General features: G+C 42.7%; 1 long non-coding RNA gene across 1 annotated transcript in view; it reads left to right on the top strand.

The window, feature by feature from the left end:
• The first annotated feature begins 255 nt into the window (after nt 1–255).
• The window catches only part of LOC140493379 (uncharacterized), a 32,388-nt gene continuing 14,500 nt past the window's right edge, over nt 256–18,143 (top strand). The window contains exon 1 of the long non-coding RNA XR_011963658.1: nt 256–307. This is a non-coding gene — a long non-coding RNA (uncharacterized lncRNA). The remainder of the gene's footprint in view (nt 308–18,143) is intronic.

Here is an 18,143-nt window from a genome sequence, read left to right as displayed (position 1 = left end):
GTGTATAAGTCGACCCCTTGTTTTTGGCTAAAAATCTGGTATTTTACATGTACCTCCTGTATAAGTAAACAGTAGTTCTTCACAGTTACAGATCAACATTTATGAGTCAGTGTGCCTGCCTGTTGCGCTCCGCTCCGGCTTTCCAGTCTGCTGGCCGTACGGTTCTGTTCCAGGTCTTCCAATACTCTGGCTGTCACACTCCACTCCAGTTTTTCAGAGTTACTGTAATCCACGGAGCCAGTTTCCGCGGTTTACCGGAGTGAACCTATTACAGGGAACGTTCGGGGGCCAGGGGGCTGCCTGGAAGGTAAATTTCCCATTTTAAATGACCTTATGGAAGTTGACTTGGCTTGTGATTGTCTTTTTCACATTATTACTTAAAAACATTTTTCTTCACCATGTTCTATACTCAACCACGGTAGATATTACTTATATAATATGAAAATATTATAATTGTTTTCACACTTTGTACATGCTTGGTCTATTTCACTTTGTTTAACTTCGCTAATATCTAAGGCATTATTACTATTTTATGTAGAGATCAGGCTCTTATTTGTCCATTTTTTGACTCATACCAAACATGAATTTCATCCCATTGAAAACAATACTTTAAGTACAAGTCGACCCCATAATTTCAGCTTAAAAAGTCTTCAAAACTTGACATATACATGAGTACATGCGGTATATTTAAAGCAGGAGGAGTTGATTGCTGATTACCAAGGGCATGAAAAATTACCAGAAGTATGCAGGAATGTAGAATTGAGTTTAAAACTCAAATCAAACATGATCCTATTGAATAGTGGAGCAGGCTCGAAGGACTGAGTGTTCTATTCTGTTTTTTTACTTGTTTGTATGTTCTCCGATTTTTAAAAATCTCAATATACACTAGCGATTCTGCTACCTCTTCCCTCGTATCTTTTAGCTACATACTGATCAGGCTTTGCTGTTTTGACTTTGCTCTGCTGAATGCGCAAAGTAAAACCTTTTCAATAATCGAGAAGGATTTTAAGAGTCTACAAAACAGAACAAACAGAGAGCTGAGAATCCACAAAAACAATTCATCTTGCTCACTTTGTAATAAATTGTAACCACGCCAGCACAGCAATGCAAAATATATTCTAATGTTCGATAGAGAGCATTAATCTTCATAACTCTTTCTAGACACACTTTCCAGTTGGAATGAATGAGACTCAATTTCATACTTTAAAATAATGGGAAATTGCCAGATTTTGTATGTGCAGCATCTGCAGAAAAGAGCAATATATAAGTAAAATAACTCCTTACAATACACAATGCTCACTTAACATTGGTACACGCAATGGCATTACTTTCAACAAAAAATTCTTATATATGTTTGAACCAAATATTCAAACTAAATGAATCAATTGTGATGTCACTTAATTAGAACAGTGTTTGAGACCAGATCTTGTTTGATGCTCTGTACTCAACCTCTTCTAGCTAACTTATTTCCTTATTTATTTCATAGTTTTGTAAATTATAACACTTACTGTATTCAGACTTGGAACCTCTTAGTACAGGTTTCCCTATTGGAGGCATTGAATTGCTTCAATGTTGATGTTCCCTCTTGTCTTCAACCTTAATAGTTTCCAAATTCAGAGTTTAAAATTCACAAAACACCGAGTTATAGTCCAACAGGTTTAATTGGAAGCACTAGCTTTCGGAGCACTGTTCCTTCACCAGGTGGTTCCACTGAAACCAACATTGGCTTCTCCAAATCAAAATTACAAATTCAGAGTTCTGATCCTCTCTTAACGAGGATTAACCATTTGCTTGGCAAACAATTGAGAAGGAATCTCCATCACAAGATGTGTCAAATAAATAGGGAATATTGGGGTGCACGGTGGCTCAGTGGTTAGCACTGCTGCCTCACAGCGCTGGAGACCCGGGTTCAATTCCCTCCTCGAGCAACTGTCTGTGTGGAGTTTGCACATTCTCCCTTTGACTGTGTGGTTTTCCTCCAGGTGCTCCGGTTTCCTCCCACAATCCAAAGATATGCAGGTCAGGTGAATTGGCCATGCTAAATTGCCCATAGTGTTAGGTGCATTAGTCAGGGGTGAATGTAGGGGAATGGGTCTGGGTGGGTTGCTCTTCGGAGGGTCAGTGCGGACTTGTTGGGCTGAATGGCTTGTTTCCACACTGTAGGTAATCTAATCTAATCAATAAGCCATTGGGCCTTTCGAAAATAAAAATGCTTTAGAGCCTAGAATGATGGTGAGACATTTGACCACGTATCTGTTTAATTGATTGGAAATATTGCATATGAAGTCTGTGTTAGAGGGTCGATTTGGAGGTAGTGGCTTCGCACTGAACTTGACTGAAGACACTTGGCTGTTTTCTCTTCAAATGTTGAAATTTCTCAATGACAAACACTCCTCAAACTGTTACCTTTTTACCTTTACTCCTCAATCTGTGTCTCTCCAAAGTTGTTGTAATCCTTGTAGGATCCTACTTGCAAACTTTGAGGTTGGCTTTCAGTCTGTAACATCAGCAGCCAGGATAATACTCAGAACACTGAAACTCTTCTAAATGCTGTACATGTGGCTTGGATGGCAACATGTACAGCATTTAGAAGAGCTTCCTTGTTTCGGTCATATGATTCACTTGGAGAATTCTCAGACACCAAAGGAAGTACTCTGTCACCTGCAAAAGTTGGAAACCCATACCAAAGGATATCCCAACCGTAGATATAAAGATTTTCATTGAAAACATAAGAATATAAGAATTAGGAGTCATCTGCTTGATTCTTCGAGTCAACCTTGACATTCTCTAAAGATAATGGTTATTCTGATTGCGAGCTTGAGTCCATTTACCTGCTTATCCCTTTTGACTTGGCTCCGTTGTAGATCAATATCTGTCCAATTCAGCCACAGCCTAATATTTAAACAGAAAAAGATACCAAAACTATTCAGCTGTGAAAGGGTCTTATCTCCTATCTTGATTTCTACTTTTGTGAGGTCTTCATGATAGGGAATGGAAGATCTTATACTATTATCAAACTTTGAAACTTTGAACTGAGCCATGGAAGTACACACAGTGGCTTGTATTTTAAGGTATTGTGTTTAGTAGAGCACAGAGATAGATTTTTGACTGTAGACCCCCATAAGCAGCTGGAGAATGTGCTCTTTTTTGGTTTCTTAAGAAAAGGGCTTGTGACAGAACTGATTAAAAACAAACACAGTGAATTCAAAGGACAATTGAAACTTTACAGCCGCTGATGATTCAACACTGTGATCAAACAACCATGGTCTCAAGGTACAATCTTACACCTCAAGGACATCAGGAGGACTTTAATCTGTTTATTCCTTTCATTTTCCTTTTGTAGTTTGTAGTCCCCCATATTGACTCTGTAGCTCTGTGTTTGCATGCTGGGTGCTACCTGTTCATCATTTTTCTCAGGGTTAGCAGACAATAAAATTGCTCTTTCATGCACTCAAAAGAAAACTTGTAATTGGCTTTTTACTTCAACATTTCTCTTTAATAGATATGGGAATCAGCAATTTTATTGGAGGCATGTATAACCTTGTATTATAACCTTGTGGTTTACTGTGAAGATTGTCAAGAGGGGAGCTGATGTGCTCTTCCTCACCTGGGTAGCGCGGTCTTACACGGGGATCCATGAGGGAATATGAAATAAACCAGACTGCATAATGCATATGGTTTTAATCCATAGTACGAAGTTGATGATGCATGTTTTGTTTAATTCCATTATGTGCAATAAAGTTGATAGTGATGAAAATAACCCTGAAATCTTGTAGTGGATATACTGGTTAAAATTAAGTTTTCAACTTTCCCTTCAAATGTCAACAGGATACATGGATTCTCGACTGAAAGCAAAAAATGCTGGAGATCACAGCGGGTCTGGCACCAGATGACTCTTCATCAGAGCTCGAGACTCGAAACGTCAGCTTGCTCTCTCTCCATGGATGCTGCCTGACCTGCTGTGATCTCCAACACTTTTGGTTTTCAGTTCAGGTTCCAATGTCTGCAGTAATTTGCTTCTGCATGGAGTCTCTGGTGGCTAAAAGCTGCGAAGGCACTGTTAGTATGGTGCTGAATCTCCTTATGAACGTTCACGTTCTTTGCTAAATAAGCCAAGATGTATCATGTTGTTTCCATTCTTTAGAATCCTTACATTAATGGTCACAGATAAACATTAAACTGGAATACCAGGTGCAGGCTGTTAAGGCAAGTTGTTTTCAAAACATAAATAGAGGCTTTGAAAACATTTTCTCAAGATATGAATCATCGCATTGATCTATGAATTGCAGTTGTATCATAACTGAACTTAAATTAAAGTAGTTGATTAAAGAGATTTGGACTCAAAGATTTCTTAAATTTGCCAATTTTTTTTACAGTGACCAAAAGATTTAAAATAAACAAGTACTGTTTAAAAGAAAAAGGGATGTTGCACCCAATATTTTAGTCAGTAATCAGTAAAATGAAATGGTAATGTCACTGGACTGTAAATCCTGGGCTCCAGGCTAATATTCTGAGAGATAATTTCAAATCACACCATGACAGCTGGTGAAATTTGACTTTCAAATTAAAAAAAAGTCTGGAAATAAAAGGTAGTCTCATGGTGATCATGTAGCCAGTGTTGGTTGGTATGGAAAAACTACTTGGACCCAAATTGTTTGGAAAGGAAATCTTCTATCCTTACCTGGTCTGGCCTACATGTGTCACCAGACACAAAGCAATGTCGTTAATTCTTAAGTGCCTTTTGAAATGACGTAGAGAGCCAATCAGTTCGAGGGCAGCTAGGAATGGGCAATAAATACCATTTTTGTCAACAATGCTCACATCCCGTAAGGAAAATCTTTGTGCCATTGGAACAAAAAAAATCCCAATTCTTTTCAGATTTCTTCAAGTTGACTGCTCGTTGGGATGTAGGTCGACAAACAATCCCTTGATAACTAAGTAATGTTGCTTTCCAGCATAAAAAAAATTCAAGTTGTTCGGATTGACCACATCTTGGTTGAATATTTCAGTGTGTGATGATGCTGCTCTTTTAACAAGGTTTGTTGTCCTTGGCCTTCAGAAAGAACCAGGTTTGAAAGGTTTTAGGGTCAATTTGATTATAGTTAACAGATACTGCCTCAGGAAAAAAGGCTTCCAGCTTTTAAAAGAAATACTTGTATGATGAAAGGGGAGTGGCCAGCTCTCCCAGCTCAGCTTTTCTCTGGCTCGGTTTGGTTTTAGAAGGCAGTCAGTGTGAAGCTGCTGGACCCCAAGAAGCAGGTCCATGCTGATCCTCCCTCTATCTGATATCTCTCCTATATGAACCTGTGTTGAATTTTTCCTTTTTTGCAAAGAGGTTTTTATGGGGATTGTCGCAAAAATTTAGAACAGTCTCATTACGTTGGGATAATCTGTTGCATTTTCAGATAGGTTAAGGCATTCTATATTCTGTTCTTTTTTGTTTTTGCTTCATGCGGTCATTTTCTAAATAAATTCTGTTTTGTTTAAAACTAAGTAGTCAGCTGCATCACTCCTGGAATATCTGCTTACACTTGCTAAAAACAATTAGCACAGTTAGGGTCTGGGCTATTTTCTTGAAATGTTTGAGAGCGTCTGGCCTGGTCCATAGCAAGTGGCTTCATAAACAAAGTGATGTACTTTGCCACAGAACTGATATGTGGAAGACCACTCAGTTGGCAGTATAATCTCAGTGAACTGACATTCTTTGTCTGCCTATGAATCACTACATCTTTGACAAACTGAACTTGTTGGGGGATATGAACCGAGGGCAGCTGGAAGGGATGAGTTTGATTTGGCGTCATGTTCGCACAACATTTTGGGCCGGAGGGCCTGTTTCTGTGCTGTACAGTTCTGTGTTCTATGTTCTAAAACTTGCTAATTTCCTCGATGTATCAAGTTATCATGAGTTGTCATCTATGATGCTTTTCTCTCATGGTTCAATGTTCACGATTCAGAGTTCTGAAGAAGAATCTTACTTCACTTGAGACATTAACTCAGTTTCTCTTTCCAAGGATGCTACCAGACCTGATGAGTTTCTCCAGCATCCCTTGTTTTATTTTGTTATTGATGTTAATAACTCATTTCTTTGGGTTGAAACAACATTGGCTATTCTCCAGTCTTTTAGGATCTCACCTGTGACTAAAGAGGATACAAAGATTACTGACAAAGCCCTCGCACTCTCCTTCCTTGCCATCCTCAGTATCCTTGTGTTATGGTCTAGGCCTAACCACTCAAAACATTCTTAAACAGGCAGCCCAGACCATAACTTTGCAATTCTTTTTCGGAAAGTGTACAGTGAAAATTACCTGGAGTAAGTTATCAAGGTTGACTACCAAGTTTTAAAACAGATAAACATATATTCACAAAATTATCAATGAAACACAAAGAACAGAATAAAGAATGCTTACAGAACTCAGTCTACCCAAACCAGACTTAATTATGCTGTTCTGAATATACACAACAGTCCCAATAAGCAAACTCCCTTTAAAAAAACAGTAAAAATGGAACAAATGCTTACAGGTTGAAGTTAGAAGGGCAGAAGGGGAGAGAAAGAGTGTCACGTTTGGTTTCCACACAGCTGAACTCCTAACTACTTCTAGACTGAACCACTCAGATACAGAATTGAGAGTGTGTTGCTGGAAAAGCACAGCAGGTTAGGTAGCATCTAAGGAGCAGGAAAATCATCGTTTCAGGCCGGAGCTGCTGTGCTTTTCCAGCAACACACTCTCAACTCTGATCTCCAGCATCTGCAGACCTCACAGTCTCCTAGTGCTCAGCTAGAGAGCTGACCATTCCCCTTTCATTGTACAGGTCACTTCTAAAATATGACGACTTTGGCCTGAAGTCTCATCTGTTTATATATAAACAAAAGGCCTCTCATCATCCTTTATCATCTCTGTACCAAGCTAGTCACCTTGGAGCCGGGACGGTTTTATGACATCTCTGAAAATAATCAAGGACGCAGTACCCTTGAGAAAAGGAACAGCTTTTAGAAAAAGGGGAGCAATTTTGTTACACCGGGAGAGAACCCATCAAGCTCAAGAGACTTCAGCTGGCATGGTGACTCAGTGGTTAGCACTGCTGCCTCAGAGCGCCAGGGACCCGGGTTTGATTCTAGCCTTGGGTGGCTGTCTGTGTGGAGTTTGCACATTCTCTCTGTGTCTGCCTGGGTTTCCTCCGGGTGCTCTGGTTCCCTCCCACAATCCAAAGGTGTACGGGTTAGTTGAATTGTCCATTCTAAAGTGCCCGTAGTGTTCAGGGATGTATAGATTAGGTACATTAGTAAGGGGTAAATATAGGATAATCAGAGAATGGGCCTGGGTTGGTTACTCTTCGGAGAGTCAGTGTGGACCTTTTGGGCCGAAGGGCCTGTTTTCACATTGTAGGGATTCTATGGAAGTCCTTCTGAGGACTTACCTATGAAAATGGTTTTCAAGATATCCAAACTCTCCTCCTTCTTAATAATCTACAATATCAAAATGACTCTCACTAATCTTACCATCTGGCAGACCAAGTGAGCTAGAATTGTAATGTTATCTGCATTCTGCAGGTCTATGATACTGGCAATAAAAACATGCATCTTTGTCTATAAATGAGGATTTTTTTTAACCCCCTTTATATTGTTATGTCTGCTGCTCCATGCTGACATTATGAAAAACCACAGAATCAATTTCTTCCTTGACATTGACAATTCCTAGTTCAACCTCATCTTCAGAACCCTTGACCCCCCACCCCCCCACCGACAATAATTTCGCAGATGGCTTAAGCAGCATTCAGTACAGGATGACCAAGAAAATAAACTAAATAAGAATGAAAAAATGTTTTAAAAACTCAGGAGGTCAGGAAGCATCTGCAGAGAGAAACAGGGTTTTTAGCTCAAGACTTCCATCAGATGATAAACTATTATACTGTCCATAATCAATCTTGAGGTTCTGTTTAATAAAAATTGCTTTAACAAATTCATTAGTCCTTTCCCTGCTGTAGGTAAAGTGAATTTGCAGCAATACATAAAATATGAATCACACTGTAGAGTTAAATGTTTAATTTTCCTGAGGTGCTTTCCTTTCGTGTTATTGCCTGATGAAGTGTGTAATGACTGTAATCTTTAACTACAGATCGGGCAAAATGTTTCCTGAATGTGCTAAGATCACAGTGTATGATACCTTTTGCCTAGGAGATCGGTTGAGTTAGCTGTTGCTTTCCCCTGGTCTGGAATGATGGATCAGTTGTGACATCTGCCCACCCAACTCCCTCTGATAAGGTTGACCAGTGATCCGAAATGCCATTCAGCAGAGGTTGTCAGCTGATTGTGCTGGACATTCAAGCACTCAAGCCCTGATCGTCAAGATGAGCTGTCATAATTTGTTAGACTTGTGAAAGGAATTGTGCCAGGAAGGATCTTTGAGAAGGTTACAGAAATGCCTGGTAACCAGAAAACGGCACGTTTGAATTTATTTGCAAACTATATGTTTAAACATACTCAAGCACTTCTATTTAACACTGTATTATCAATAAAAGAAGCAGCAGTTGCTTGACACTGACGTAGACATTAAAGTGTCAAAGTTGAAGCATTGGAGATTATGGTGCACTATTAACTCACCACTTTTCTTCTTCCTGAAAGCTGCACAGAAATTTTGATCCGCCTGCTTAGCAGCATGGGAACTAGGTAACCCCATTCTACATCCATCCTCACCTCTTTTGGGTGCAAAGATTTTGACCCAGATCTAGAAAATATAGAACATATAACATAGAATGGGTACAGCACAGTACAGGCCCTTTGGACCTCGATGTTGTGCCGACCTTTTATCCTACTCTAAGATCAAACCAACCTACACACCCTTCATTGTACTATGCAGGTCTTGGGTCTTCTCCATCGCCAAACCCTAACCATCTGACGCTGGAGGAAGAATGCCTCATCTTCCACCTTGGGACCCTCCAACCACACAGGATCAATGTGGATTTCACCAGTTACCTCATTTCCCTTCCCCCACCTTATCCCAGTCCTAAGCCTCCAACTCAGCACTGCGCTATTGACCTGTCCATCTTCCTTCCCACCTATCCGCTCCACTCTCCTCTCTGACCTATCATCTTCTCCCCCACCTCCATCTACCTATCGCATTCTCAGCTACATTTCCCCCAACCCACGCCTGTCCCATTTATCTCTCAACAACCCCCCACCCCCACCCCACCTTGGCCCACAAGCTTCATTGCTGATGAAGGGCTGATGCCCAAAACACCAATACTCCTACTCAGAATGCTGCCTGACCTGCTGTGCTTTTCCAGCAACACACTCTCGACATTGCCAAGAATTCTGCCTTTAACCCTGTAATCTGCATTCAAATTCGACCTTTCAAAATGAATCATTTCACCCTTTTCCAGGTTGAACTCCACCTGCCCAGCTCTGCATCCAGTCAACGTCCTGTTGCAACCTACAACAGCTCTCCACATTAATCACAACTCCACTAACCTTCGTGTCATTGGCAAAATTACTAACCCACCCTTCGAGTTCCTCATCCAAGTCATTTATAAAAATCACAAAGAACAGAGGTTGCAGAACAGACCCCTGTGGAACACCACTGGTCACTGAGCTCCAAGCTGAATATTTTCCATTTACTACAACCGCCTGTCTTCCATGGGCCAGCTAATTCTGTATCCAGAAGGCCAAATTTCCCAGCATCCCATGCCTCCTTACTTTCTAAATGAGCCTATCATAGGGGACCTTACGAAATGCCTTTCTAAAGTCCATCTCCACTACATTCACTGCTCGACCTTCATCAATGTGTTGCATCATATCCTCAAAGAATTCAATAAGGATGGTGAGGCATGACCTGCCTGTCACAAAGCCATGCTGACATCCTCTAATCAAACTATGCTTTTCAAAATAATCATAGGGACCTTTAAGCTACTCTTGGAAAGGCACATGGAAGATGCTACAATAAAGGGTATGTAGGTTAGCCTGATCTTAGAATAGGATAAAAGGCCGGCATAACATCAAGGGCCAAAGGGTCTGTACTATGCTGTAATGTTCTATGTTCTATGTTCTATCTTTTATGTTCAAAATTCCTGTCTCAAAATTCTCTGCAATAATTTGCCCACCACCGACTTAAGACTGATTGGTCTGTAATTCCCCGGGTTATCCTTATTGCCTTTCTTGAACAATGAAATAACATTTGCCACCCTCCAATTATCTGCAGTAGACAATGAGGATGCAAAGATCATTGCCAAAGATGCAGCAATCCTATTCCTCGCTTCCTGTAGTAATCTAGGGTTTATATGTCTGGCCCAGGGGACTTATCTGTCCTCATGTTTTTCAAAATTTCCAGCACATCCTCCTTCTTAACATCAACCTGTTTGAGCATTTCAGCCTGTTTTATGCTGTCTTCACAAACGACAAGGTCCCTCTCACAAGTGAATACTGAAGCAATGTATGACACGTAAAAATGACACTTAACAACTTGGACACTATCCCACTGAATCCATTTCACCACAATGAGTTTACATTCATGAACAGGATGGAAGTAAAACATGGTTACATGTTTCAAAGTTGATTGTCATGATGCTGGGATAAATAATACATTGACTACAGTGCACGTGTCTGTGTGTGTCTGTGTGCATGTGTGTCTGCATATGTGTATGTGTGTGTGTGAGTGTGTGTCTCTGTGTGTATACTTACAACTACATGCAGCCCACCACTAAATGCACCAGCTGGAGTATTAACTCAAACAGTGCTAATGCCACTTAAAACCAGATTCCAAAATAAGCCTCCGTTATTGTAGGAGGAGATTTATTGTGACTGGAACATGTGCTGGAAATAGGGAAGAGAGTTTGACCTGCAAGAAGAGTGACTGATCATGTAACAGGGGAGAGAGTGCTGCAAACCATATTTTTTAAGTTTGCGGGTCTTCAGGGGCTGCTGTGATCTGTTGTGTAAGACAGCAGCCACCTTTCGTCGAAAAGGAAAACAAGACAGTGTTTATTGCATCTCTGCAACCACAAGTCACATGATTAGCCTCTTCATTCCATCAAAGATGGTTCGAAGCAACATTCCCTTTAAGCTGTGCAGCTGCACGTAGCCACTGCAAGGTTCTGTGCAAACCGACTTTAGCGTTGATTCCCAGTTGCAGACGTCTTTGTGGGGTGCACACACCTCAGAGGTTCTGTAGCCAGAAAGGAAATTTAAGGGAATACAAGTTGTTAGGCTCCAGCTTTAGAATTATCCATTAAGTGGTCCTATTTCTCTTTGTCACCAATCCTCACACAGAAAGTTAAGTGCCAATTGCCTGGAGAATGAAGTTATGTACACATTCTGCTGCACAGGTTGATAAAGATTTCAAGCAGTTAGCTGAGAGGAAAAGGCTCCAACTCGACACTGCCCTCTTGACCTGTCCTACCTGTCTATCTCCACCCTCCCCACTGGCCTATCACAATCACCCCCCCACCAGCAACTACCTATCGCCTTCTCAGCTGCCTTGCCCCCAGCTCCACCCCCACCCTCCTATTTCCCTCTCAGCCCCCTTGCCCCCTCCACATTCCTGATGAAGGGCTTATGCCTGAAACATCGACTGTCCTGCTCCTCAGATGCTGCCTGACCTGCTGTGTTTTTACAGTGCTGCGCTTTTTGACTCCGACTCTCCAGCAGTCCTCACTTTCTCCTGGAGGAAAGTGTTGTTGGGTATGGATGCTGAAGTACCTAATGCATTGGAAAACTAGCCAAAATGCTCACAGGTGCTGTAAATGTACAAAAGATGATCAGGTCCAACATACCACTGGGCTTTGGGCAGAGATTTGCTCCCTTCCTTTCTGGCATGGAGATGGTGAGAAATTCCATGCACATGACTGACAATCTGACTATGCTGCAGCATCGATGACAGGTGCTTGTATTAGTTAGAGTCTCTGCCGTATACTCTTGCTGAAAATTGCTTTCATTTCAATAATTGCTGCAACAGCCAGCTGCTGATACTGTGTTAAAGGCAGCATGGGGGGTGTCTGGAACCTTAGGTTTACAATATATGTTAATGATATAGAAGATGGTATGAGTAATAACATTAGCAAATTTGCTGATGATACTCAGCTGGGTGGCAGGGTGAAATGTGATGAGGATGTTAGGAGATTACAGGGTGACCTGGACAAGTTAGGTGAGTGGTCAGATGCATGGCAGATGCAGTTTAATGTGGATAACTGTATGGTTATCCACTTTGGTAACAAGAGCAGGAAGGCAGATTACTAACTAAATGGAATCAATTTAGGTAAAGGGGCAGTACAGAGAGATCTGGGTGTTCTTGTACACCAGTCAATGAAGGTAAGCATGCAGGTACAGCAGGTAGTGAAGAAGGCTAATAGTATGCTGGCCTTCATAACAAGAGGGACTGAGTATAGAAGCAAAGAGATTCTTCTGCAGCTGTATAGGGCCCTGGTGAGACCATACCTGGAGTACTGTGTGCAGTTCTGGTCTCCAAATTTGAGGAAAGACATTCTGGCTATTGAGGGAGTGCAGCGTAGGTTCACGAGGTCAATTCCTGGAATGGCGGGATTACCTTACACTGAAAGACGGGAGCGATGGGGCTTGTATACCCTTGAGTTTAGAAGACTGAGAGGGGATATGATTGAGACATATAAGATTATTAAAGGATTGGACACTCTGGAGGCAGGAAACATGTTTCCGCTGATGGGTGAGTGCCGAACCAGAGGACACAGCTTAAAAATACGGGGTAGACCATTTAGGACAGAGATGAGGAGAAACTTCTTCACCCAGAGAGTGGTGGCTGTGTGGAATCCTCTGCCCCAGAGGGCAGTGGAGGCCCAGTCTCTGGATTCATTTAAGAAAGAGTTGGATAGAGCTCTCAAGGATAGTGGAATCAAGGGTTATGGAGATAAGGCAGGAACAGGATACTGATTAAGGATGATCAGCCATGATCATATTGAATGGTGGTGCAGGCTTGAAGGGCAGAATGGCCTACTCCTGCACCTTTTGTCTATTGTGTATTAGTGAATGGCCGGTGAAATGTGGCGAGTGTAATGTGTGAATTCAGATCAAATCAGCAGGCAAAAGAGAAACCTGGTGGAGAGGAAGCTTTCATTAAGCGAGAAAGAAGTTAAAGACAATTCACTTTTTAAAAGAAACTGCATCAATAATTTTTTCAATATTTTAAAATCTGAGAAGTAATTTGCCGCCGATAAGAATGTGGCTGCATGCCTAGCTAGCTGGGTTAGCTGAGCATGCAACCTTTAATCTCACCGTTACAGGTTGGCACACATGCTGGGTGCTGCCAGTTTACAAATGGGTTTTGGGGTGCAGCAGTACTGTCCCTATCTCTGAGCTAAGAGACATAAGTTCAAGTCCTACCTGCTCCAGATATGTTTCATAACATCCTTCAACAGGTTTAAGAATTGATAATTATCACATTGTTAGCTTAGTGTTTGTTCTATTATGTAGCAGTTCTAACTTTACGTAGCAATGGACATTATTGTGGAAGTCCACCCAAAATCTTAAAAAAATGAGGGAGGCTGACAATGAAATCCATTTTGTGAAACAAACAGTGGAGTTGTCTAAAAATAATGAAGTTCCGGTGATTCATGATTCACAGTTTTTATGTTTGCACGAAGACTTGTCCCTGTGTGTCATTTTAACTTCAATGTGACAAATACATCAAAAAATGAGAATATCACTTTTCTTTTATTGAGTTGGACAGGCAGGTCCTGATAAATCTAGGCATTCAGAGTCTCTATTTGCAGGTTCATATGTACAATTTTAAATTATCAAGCATCTGACTGACTAAAAACATCATCCACCATATTTATTGTATACTTTCAATATATTTTGCACAGTCGTTCTCTTATTGGTACTAATTGCTCTGACTTGAAATTATTATCCCTCAAATTTAACATTTTTGTCTTCATCTCCATTCCAGTAATATGATAACATTGTTCCAACTATAACATAGCAACAGGGATTATCAGGAGAACTTGCCACTAGAGTTCATCAGTAAAGTAGTCCTAGTCTTACCAGACCACACGGCTGCTCTGTCATTAGAAAGAGCTGACTGGTGGTGGTTTAACCTGAGGGTCACCGTGCCTCAGACAAGGTGAAATGGTGAAAAGGAGAATCCTATAAGACCCATTCATGGAATTGAACCCCTACTGTTGACATCACTCTGCATTACAAACCAGCCATCCAGGCTAAAGTAACCCCTAATGCCAACAGTAATTGGACAAAGTTAAAAATCACATAACAACATGTAATAGTCCAACAGGTTTATTTGGAAATACTAGTTTTCGGAGTGTTGCGCCTTTACAAGCTACCTGACGAAGGATCAGCACTCCAAAAACTAATATTTCCAAATAAACCTGTTGGACTATAACCTGGTGTTGTATGATTTTTAACTTTGTCCACCCCAGATCCAATACTGGCACCATCACATAATCAGTAACTGGGATTAGGAGCACCATTAATCCAGCATACAATTTGGTCACTTCATTGTTTAAAGTATGGGAGCTAAGAGTGATTTGTTTTTAACCATTTGGGAGGTTCCACAGAAGGAAACATTTACACAGCTTTATGATATTTAGTATAAAGTTAGACTTCATTATGTATATCATCAAGATTTGTCTTTTGACCAGCTTGGGATCATGGTTGACAAAGATTATGTTCACTCTGAATTATTGGGTTTCTCTAATTATAAATTAAATTAATTTTAAGAAAATTGTATCATAGGAAATAGGAATGGGAGTAGGCTATTCGGCCCCTCCAACCTGCTAAACTATAACTGATCTTATTGTGTCCTTAATTCCAAATTTCTGCCTGTGCTCCATCACCTACATATTCAAAACTCTATCTAAATCAGCCTTAAATGAAATAATTGACACAATCACTAAATGCTGGAAGTACACAGCCTATCAGGCAACATCAGTGCAGCAGAGTTAGGGCTTAAGATCATTCACACTGAGTTCAATGAAAGGAAAATGTATGTGTCATTCTGAAAGCAAATAAGGTCATGTTTTTCCCTCTTAGGTAAGGGAGGAGATGGGCTTACAAGTGTGAACATTACTCTGTGAGTGATCTGTCTTGCTGTCAGTCACACAAGTTTTCTGATATTTAAAATTTTCTGATTTGTTGCTGGTGCAGCCTTATGATTTTAGATTAGACCAAGCAAGAAATAAGACTTCTCAGAACTTTTGCTATTACAGTTTAACATTTTCCTGCACTATTAAACAACTCAGCCTCCCATTTTATTGCAGTCCAATGAATTTTTTAATATTCTGAACCTTTCATTCCTTCCTTGTACATTATCATTCTTCGACGACTGCAGTGGCTGGATTGTCGAGGGTGAGCTCAAATCATATCAAATTCCAAAAGAGAAATGTGATGGAAAGTAAGATTGCATTGACAGAGAAGATGTTAAATTGTAGCGGGTGAACTTTCAACAACTAAATGGGGAGAGACCCATATCACATTGTTGCCCATTTTATCCAGCTCATTTGAGTGTGAATAATGTACATACTACCAAATCAATGATCAGTAAATATTGAGTAACAAAACAAATTTACTGCATAGTACTGTTGTGATTTCGTGCGACAACATTAGAGAAGGCATCACCATACTCAGCTTATGTTCAGAAGGGACTTTCTTTCCCCTCTCCATGCATTACACTCAACTACCCACTTTGAGCACACGACTCAACGCTTCCCTTCCATCTTTGCATTTCCCACCACTGCGCTCTGTAACACCCTCCCACCACAGCACTCTGTAACACCCTCCCACCACTGCGCTCTGTAACACCCCCCACCACTGCACTCTGTAAAACACCCCCACCACTGCACTCTGTAACACCCTCCCACCACAGCACTCTGTAACACACCCCCACCACTGCAATCTGTAACACCATCCAACCACAGCACTCTGTAACACCCCCCACCAGAGCACTCTGTAACACACCGCAACCACAGCACTCTGTAACAAACCCCCACCACTGCACTCTGTAACACCCCCCCACCACTGCACTCTGTAACACCCCCCCACCACAGCACTCTGTAACACACCCCCACTACCGCAATCTGTAACACTATCCAACCACAGCACTCTGTAACACCCCCCACCACTGCACTCTGTAACACACCCCCACCACTGCACTCTGTAACACACCCCCACCACAGCAATCTGTAACACCCCCCCACCACAGGACTCTGTAACACACACCCACCACAGTACTCTGTTACACTCTCCCACCACAGCACTCTGTAACACCCCCCACCACAGCACTCTGTAACACCCCCCACCACTGCACTCTGTAACACACCCCCACCACTGCACTCTGTAACATACCCCAACCACAGCACTCTGTAACACACCCCCACCACCGCAATCTGTAACACATCCAACCACAGCACTCTGTAACACCCCCCACCACTGCGCTCTGTAACACCCCCCACCACTGCACTCTGTAACACACCCCCAGCACTGCACTCTGTAACACCCTCCCACCACAGCAATCTGTAACACACCCCCACCACTGCACTCTGTAACACCCCCCCACCACTGCACTCTGTAACACACCCCCACCACTGCAATCTGTAACACCCTCCCACCACAGCAATCTGTAACACACCCCCACCACTGCAATCTGTAACACACCCCCACCACTGCACGCTGTAACACCCTTCCACCACAGCAATCTGTAACACCCCCCACCACAGCACTCTGTAACACACCCCTACCACAGCACTCTGTAACACCCCCACACCACAGCACATTATAACACCCTCCCACTACTGCACTCTGTAACACACACCCCCACTACTGCACTCTGTAACACACCGCCACCACTGCACTCTGTAACACACCCCCACCACTGCACTCTATAACACACCCCCACCACAGCACACTATAACACCCTCCCACCACTGCACTCTGTAACACACACCCCCACCACTGCACTCTGTAACACACCCCCACCACTGCACTCTGTAACACAACCCCACCAACCACTGCACTCTGTAACATCCCCCCCCCACCACTGCACTCTGTAACACCCTCCCACCACAGCACTCTGTAACACCATCCCACCACTGCACTCTGTAACACCCTCCCACCACTGCACTCTGTAACACCATCCCACCACAGCACTCTGTAACACCATCCCACCACTGCACACTGTAACACCCTCCCACCACAGTACTCTGTAACACCCCCCCGCCACTGCACTCTATAACACACCCCCACCACTGCACTCTGTCACACCATCCCACCACTGCACACTGTAACACCCTCCCACCACAGTACTCTGTAACACCCTCCCACCACTGCACTCTGTAACACACACCCACCACAGCAATCTGTAACACCCCCCCACCACTGCACTCTGTAACACACCCCCACCACTGCACTCTGTAACACACCCCCACCACTGCACTCTGTAACACCATCCAACCACAGCACTCTGTAACACACACCCACCACAGTACTCTGTAACACCCCCCACCACAGCAATCTGTAACACCCCCCACCACAGCACTCTGTAACACACCCCCACCACCGCAATCTGTAACACCATCCAACCACAGCACTCTGTAACACACACCCACCACAGCAATCTGTAACACCCCCCCACCACTGCACTCTGTAACACACCCCCACCACTGCACTCTGTAACACACCCCCACCACTGCACTCTGTAACACACCCCCACCACTGCACTCTGTAACACCATCCAACCACAGCACTCTGTAACACACACCCACCACAGTACTCTGTAACACCCCCCACCACAGCAATCTGTAACACCCCCCACCACAGCACTCTGTAACACACCCCCATCACCGCAATCTGTAACACCATCCAACCACAGCACTCTGTAACACCCCCCACCACTGCACTCTGTAACACACCCCCACCACTGCACTCTGTAACACCCTTCCACCACAGCAATCTGTAACACACCCCCACCACTGCACTCTGTAACACACCCCCACCACTGCACTCTGTAACACCATCCAACCACAGCACTCTGTTACACCCCCCCACCACAGTACTCTGTTACACCCCCCCACCACAGCACTCTGTAACACCCCCCACCACAGCACTCTGTAACACCCCCCACTACTGCACTCTGTAACACACCCCCACCACTGCACTCTGTAACATACCCCAA

The sequence above is a fragment of the Chiloscyllium punctatum genome, chromosome 22 (genome assembly GCF_047496795.1).
Source record: "Chiloscyllium punctatum isolate Juve2018m chromosome 22, sChiPun1.3, whole genome shotgun sequence".
Lineage (NCBI taxonomy): Eukaryota > Metazoa > Chordata > Chondrichthyes > Orectolobiformes > Hemiscylliidae > Chiloscyllium > Chiloscyllium punctatum.
This window is presented reverse-complemented; position numbering and strand designations above follow the sequence as displayed.